The following is a 7561-nucleotide window of genomic DNA, read 5'->3' on the forward strand; positions in this document are numbered from 1 at the left end:
CGTCTCTACTTTTTTCATTGATTTTTCTATTATAAAAATTTTTACCTCTTTAATTTTTTCTCAAAAATTCATTATTTTATTATTATTGTATTATATTTTATTTTTATTTATAATTATTTTATTTTATTTTATTATTTTTTATTATGAGGAGAGAGGCCATTTCTCTTACTGTCTCCTGTCTCCAAAGAAAAGAAGGAAGTAAAAAATGAAAAATAACAGACAGATCCGTGCCTCTGGCCAGGCCTGTAGGGTAAAGATTAGCCCCCACCCTAATCGCTTGTGCTCTCTATAGATCACAGACAATGGCATGGAGAAATACTTGCCTTACTTACCCCCACCTAGTCACGTACCCCATGCTTGCTCAATCTATCACGACCCTGTCATGTAGACCCCTTAGAGGTGTAAGCCCTTAAAAAGGCCAGGAACTCTTTCTTCGGGGAGCTCGGTTCTTGAGAGGCAAGTCTGCTGACACTCCAGCTGAATAAAGTCTCTGGGGAGCTTGGTTCTTGAAACACAAGTCTGCCGATGCTCCAGGCCGAATTAAAGCCTCTTCCTTCTTTAACCCAGTGTCTAAAGAGTTTTGTCTGCAGCTCATCCTGTGACAATTATTTTATTATTATTTTTATTATTTAAGATGCTTACCTTCCTCTACTTTTATTTATTTATTTATTTATTGAGATAAAGTCTTGCACTGTTGCCCAGGCTGCAGTGCAATGGTTCTATCTCAGCTCACTGCAATGTCTGCCTCCTGGGTTCAAGTGATTCTCCTGCCTCAGCATCCCGACTAGCTGGGATTGCAGCTTGCCACCATCACACCCAGCTCATTTTTGTATTTTTAGTAGAAATGGGGTTTCAACATGTTGGCCAGGCTGGTCTCAAACTCCTGACCTCAGATGATCCAACCTCCTTGGCCTCCCAAAGTGCTGAGATTACAGGTGTGAGCAACTGCACCCAGCCTCTTTCTCTATTTTATCGGATAGTTTGTTTTAAGTGTATGAAACCATATATATAATTGTACGTTAATTTTATATTTTGCTAATTTACTGAGTGTATTGATTAGTTTAGACAGGTTGTAGTTTGTATTTTTTTAATATAAGATTGTATGATCTACAAACAGCAAAGTTTTACAATTTCAATTGATTTTTTTATTTCTTTTTTATTTTTATTTCTTTTTTTTTTTTTTTTTTTGAGGCGGAGTCTCACACTGTTGCCCGTGCTGGAGCTCAGTGACATGATCTCGGCTCACTGCAACCTCTGTCTCCCAGATTCAAGGAACTCTCCTGCCTCAGCCTCCTGAGTAGCTGGGATTAAAGGTGTCTGCCACCACACCCAGCTAATTTTTTGTATTTTTAGTAGAGACAGGGTTTCACTGTGTTGGCCAGGCTGATCTTGAATTCCTGACCTTGCGATCCACCTGCCTCGGCCTCCCAAAGTGCTGGGATTATAGGCATGAGCCACCGTGCCCGGTCTGGATTTTTTTATTTCTTTGACTAATTATTCTGCCACATACTTCCAGTGCTGCATTAAAATAGAAGCATTGACAATGGGCGCAATATAGTTTTGTATTGGTGTCTGAATTTGATGGAACAAACACCTCTTCAAGCTTTCATAAACTGATTTTAGAAGGTAAAGATCTTCTTTTGTTGGGCCCTTAGAGTGATGAGATTCTCTCTGAATTTGTAATGAAGAGGGGTTGTAGCTTGGTCACAAGGCTGCTGGGTCTGTACTAGGGTCCACCTTTAGTTGGCTTGTTACAGGGGCTTGGGTTGTTGTAATTCCCATTTTATTTTTGGACAGACTGCATATCCTTCAGGACTTTGCTCTGTAGGGCAGACACTAGGGCATGTTTTTGCAGTCAGGTCTGCATATGGTGGGCCTTGTATCAGGATGTGGATGAGTGTGGCTTTCACTGCATATGAGAGAGCATTTCCTGAGGTAATTGGGTGGGTTTCTATGTAGGCAGAACTGGCCATAAACTGTGGCTCAGGTAACTGACACTGAGTCATTAAACTGCTTCAAGGACCACAGTAAAGGCCAAGGTCTGCAGGCCTGCCTACATGGCTGTAAATGAGTACCTTCCTCCAAGTCTCTGGACTGGCAGGACCTCTGCCAGACTGTGCTTGGGAGGAATTTGGGATGGTTACAGAGTAAGTTCTGAATTCTTACTGGGACCAAGTTGGGTGAACCTGTCTTGGTCTGTAGCCAGTAAGAGGGGTCCTATAGTTTCCCACCTAAATAAGGGCCTGCCTTCTGAATAGAACACTTCTCAATCTTAAGCTTTAACAGCGTTTCACAACTCCCTCCCTGGATCTCAGATCTCTCTTAGAGACACTTATTTTGGAAATGGCATCTTGCTACATAACCCAGGCTGGTCTCGAAATCCTGGCCTGAAGCAGTTCCATAACCTTAATGTACCATGTAGCTGTCATTACAGGTGTGAGCCTGTAATGTGTTGTTCTCTAATAAAGGCATTTTTGTCAGGGAAGGCTGACATTGTTTTGTTGTAAGGGGATATGAAAATGAGCACTTTTAGGGGGGAGGGACAGCATTAGGAGATATACCTAATGCTAAATGACGAGTTAATGGGTGCAGCACACCAACATGGCACATGGATACGTATGTAACAAACCTGCACATTGTGCACATGTACCCTAAAACTTAAAGTATAATAATAAGAAGAAAAAAAAAAGAAAATGAGCACTTTTAGTCTTTTCATCTTACTGATGTCACTCTCCCTATACATTTTTACTTTCTATTTTCTACATCAAATTTGTCTGTAATTTTAGATTCAGACATTTAGGACAATATGCTAGAATTTATGCCTGAAGTAAATTAGATAATTAGTAGGCACTCCATATTTACTAAAATAATTACTTATAAATTTAAGTTTGCTGCAGACAAAAAGGAATTATAGAATTTTCATCTACTTACTTCAGCCTATATCAAATAATACCATAGTTTTTTTCCTAATATTTGTTTTACATATCAGAGGTTCTAACCCTATTCTGTAAAATAGTTATATATATGTTTTCCATATTTAACAATGTAAGACTATTCTTTGCTTCTAAAGTTGGATTGCAGCAGTTTCATTTTGTGTAAGAATAGCATATATTTAAAACATAAAAAGTAACTCAAGTTTCTTTTAAAGGCTTACTTGTTGAAAGTTTCTCATTAGAATCTTCTATTTATAAATATACTGCATGTTCTCTGAAATTTTACTGCCACACAGTGCATGCCAATGATTCAAAAGATCTGCATTTGATGAGTATACAGTAACAGTTACATATTGCAGTTACCTAGACTATATATATATACACATATATATATATACATATATATATATACATATATATGTGTATATATATATATATATATATATTTTTTTTTTTTTTTTTTTAAGACAGAGACACGCTCTGTCACCCAGCCTGGAGTGCAGTGGTGCGATCTTGGCTTACTGCTACCTCCATTTTCTAGATTCAAGCAATTCTCATGCCTCAGCCTCCCAAGTAGCTAGGATTAGAGTTATGTGCCACCATGCCCAGCTAATTTTTGTATTTTTAGTAGAGAAGGGTTTCACCACATTGGCCAGGCTGGTCTTGAACTCATGACCTGAGGTGATCCACCTGCATTGGCCTCCCAAAGTGATGAGATTACAGACATGAGACACCGTGTCCAAACTGACAAATTTTCATAATGATACCTCAATGTTGCATACCAGAGTTTATGAGTAAACATTTTTCTTATCACTGTCTTGCAGTTCCATGTTAGTGTGTTTTTTTCAGTGTAGTTTTTCTTTTTTTTTTTTCCTTCAGGTTAGGTAAATTCAATCAGCTACTTAGCTCAGTGAAGATTTATTCAAACCAAGCCACACACCACATCACATTTTTTTTCCATAAATGTAAAAATGTTTTTAATAGCCTGGCACCTGGGTGTTTTTAATTCTGGTCTCAGTAAACCAGCCTAGTGAGGTTTTGTTCATGTATCTAGGAACTGCCAGAAATGCTTGACAACAGTTGGCTGAGCCTTCCTTGCAAACAAGATTTGACCTGGCAAATAAGAGCCACCTATGACACTTCAGTGAATGTTCACTATCACCCATTTGAAATGTGGCCAAGTACCATGTACCATTATATTTGCTTCCATCATCACCATCTGTCTACTAAAAGGAGACCTAGACTTTTTTTTTCATTACCATAAATACCCAACTTCTGCCACAAAGACAAAAAGATAAGAGTGTGATTTTACATCATACGCTCTTGGGAAAAAAAATAGAGGTCTTGTCTTGGTGGAAGTTCTAAAGAGCGGGTGAGAGACTAAATGACTACCAGGAGCTAGATAATTGCAGTTTTACTATCAAATGTTCATTTTCATTTTTACACTGTCTCAAGTTATGTTAATATGAAGTAATAACGTTTATCCAGGAAATTTCAAAAAAACTTATTTTTTCATCAGCCATAATAGTAATCAAAGACAGAGAAATGAAGGCTTTTACATGTCATAATTTATATTTTAAAATTAAAATGCTTCTAGAAATAAAAAAGGAAAGGAAGAAAGAAATATACAAACAAATCAGCCTGGTCAACATGGTGAAAGCCTGCCTCTACTAAAAATTTATTACCAAAAAGCCAGATTACTCACAATACCGAAGGTATGGAGGAAATCAACCTAAGGTGTCCATCAATAGGTAAATGGAAAAAGAAAATGTGGTGTATGTACACAATGCAATGCTATTCAGTCCTTAAAAATAAGAAAGTCTTGTTATTTGCAACAATATTCATGAACCTGAACGATATTATGCTAAGTAAAATAAGCCAGCACAGGAAAACACAAAAACTTTTTTTGTTTTGTTTTTGAAATGGAGTTTTGCCTAGGCACGTGATGGTTCAGTGGTACCATCTCGGCTCACTGCAACCTCTGCCTCCTGGTTTCAAGTGATTTTCCTGCCTCAGCCTCCCCCATACCTGGCATTACAGGCACGCACCACCACTCCTGGCTAATTTCTATATTTTTAGTAGAGACAGTGTTTTGCTATGTTGGCCAGGCTGGCCTCGAACTCCTAACCTCAAGTGGTCCACCCACCTCAGCCTCTGAAAGTGCTGAGATTACAGACCACCGTGCCCAGTCCACATAATCCTATTTCTATGTAAAGTGTAAAAAAAAAAAAAAATTAAACTCACCAGGCGCAGGGGCTCACGCATGTAATCCCAGCACTTTGGAAGGCCAAGGTGAACAAATCGCGAGGTCAGGAGCTCGAGACCAGCCTCACCAACATGAGGAAACCCCACCACAACTAAAAATGCAAAAATTAGTCAGGCATGGTGTCACACACCTGTAATCCCAGCTACTCGGAAGGCTGAGGCAGAATCGCTTGAACCCAGGAGGTGGAGATAGCAGTTAGTCGAGACCATGCCGCTGCACTCTGGCCTGGTCAACAGAGCGAGACTGTGTCTCAAAAAGAAAAAAATTTAAACGCGTAGAAGCAGAGAGTAAAATGATGAAAAAAAATCCCCTATGAGGTTTTTGTCTAGTTAGGAAAGCTTCTTCATGATCTTTCAGGGATTATATTTTCTTCCATCTTCCGCATCCTCCTGTTCTTCAGCCAATAAATGAAAAAAGATACAGAGAGGACACATTTGCTTTTTATCCACTTCATTTCCACTCACTATTAGTCAATGTGGTTACAGCTGAGAATAGCAGTTTTCTGGCAGGACAGCCACTTCTCAGCAATAAACAGCACACTGAAAAAAAAAGTATAAATCCTTCATCCTTCATAGCGGGCGGTGGCCAAGGGGGCGGTGGTCAAGCCTGTAATCCAGCACTTTGGAGGCCGAGGCGGGCGGATCACGAGTCAGGAGATCGAGACATCCTGGCTAAACAGTGAAACCCGTCTCTACTAAAAATACAAAAATTAGCGGTGTGTTGGCGGGCCTGTAGTCCAGCTATCGGAGGTGAGGAGGAGAATGGCGGAAGGGAGGGGAGCTGAGGAGCGAGATCCAGCCTGGGGCACAGAGCAAGACTCCGTCTCAAAAAAAAAAAAAAAATAAATAAAAAAAAAATCCTCATAAAAAGCTAATGAACTTTTTTTTCCCTTGAAACTTTAAAATCTCTCAAAAACTGTTTATTATACAGGTGAATTTTGATAGTCATGATGGGCTTATCGGTAGGATTTCTGGTAGCGAGCACGGGCACCAGGGCCTCCAAACTTTTTGGACTCGCAGCCACGGGGATCAGCTACCAGCAGGGTCCGGTCATACTGGATGAGGATGTCTTTCATCACCTTCTTGGAAGCCTCATCAACATATTTCTGGTAATAGGCCACCAGGGCTTTGGAGATGGACTGACGGATAGCATAAATCTGGGCCACGTGACCACCACCCTTCACACGGACACGGATATCCACACCAGCAAATCGCTCCTTGCCAAGAAGCAGAACTGGCTCCAGCAGCTTGTATTGTAGCGTCCGCGGCTCAATCATTTCCAGGGGCCGCCGGCTCAGCTTGATGAGACCATTGCCGCGTTTGCAGTGCGCCACAGCTGTGGCTGTCTTCTTGCGTCCGAAGACTTGCACCGACTGCAGCGGGCCCTTGGACTGCATGGCTGCGAGCGTGGACTAGAGAAGCTCACCGCGCAGCGCTGCAACCAAAAAAGGCAAAAAGATAATGCACTTTAAGAAAAACAGGCATATGCATCACTAATGCTTGCGGTAAAATAAGTATTCATTTTGTTGATTGCTATTGAGCTCCGGTAATATTTAACCAAAAGCTAGCAGCAAATATATTACAAGCAATTGACAAAAACATATTATTATTTTAAAATAAAGAATATACTTTGTGAATTGGTTTTGTTTTGCCCCAATATAATTAAGAATATATGAACATTCACACGGTAAATTAGGTCTCACTTATTTCATAATAATATGTTTTATGGGATTTCATTGACATTTAAGTGTCTGAATTATCTGGAATATTAAAATTTTTCGTGAACCTAAATTGAATACTATAATCTTTTACTAAAAGCTTTTCTGAGGCAGAGTAAGATTTATATCATTTTATTATCATATGGAAGAAGTGTGTTAACCATGTTTTCAGTAATCCCTCTGAACACAGCATTCTCAGTTCCCAGCAGGCACCCTGAGTCACTCAGGGGAAATTGGTTTCTCTGTAAAGAGGCAGAAGAAAATGCTGAGTGGAGGTGCAGCACACTGCACAGCAATGCTTTCCACATGCACCTGTTAGGGTCTTAATTTAATTGGGCTGATATTTGCATGGCTAGATACTTATTGAATTTAGTCATACTATTTTTTAGCAGCTAATGGCATCTGTTACCCATTAATTTTATACATTTGCTTTTTGAAAAACAAATCTTTTGTTAATTTACTCTAATTGAGACTAAATTTACGATTTTCAATTTTTCAATGTTAAAGCAAATCAGAGAATAGCAATGTGTGTATATAGTGTGCATTTTCCTGCCTATCAAAATTTTCCCTTCATTGCATTGGAAACCCAAGGAAGCCACCTATAAAATACTCCCTTTCAACACTTTGGCCTGAATTTTAGATTTC

General features: G+C 39.5%; 1 pseudogene across 1 annotated transcript; it reads right to left on the bottom strand.

The window, feature by feature from the left end:
* Positions 1-6089: 6089 nt before the first annotated feature.
* LOC115836961 lies at positions 6090-6653 on the bottom strand (annotated as a pseudogene). Its single transcript, XR_004031981.1, has one exon. The product of XR_004031981.1 is annotated as a 40S ribosomal protein S16 pseudogene (transcript).
* Between the last annotated feature and the right edge of the window lie 908 nt (positions 6654-7561).

This window comes from Nomascus leucogenys, chromosome 10 (genome assembly GCF_006542625.1).
Source record: "Nomascus leucogenys isolate Asia chromosome 10, Asia_NLE_v1, whole genome shotgun sequence".
In the NCBI taxonomy this organism is placed as follows: domain Eukaryota; kingdom Metazoa; phylum Chordata; class Mammalia; order Primates; family Hylobatidae; genus Nomascus; species Nomascus leucogenys.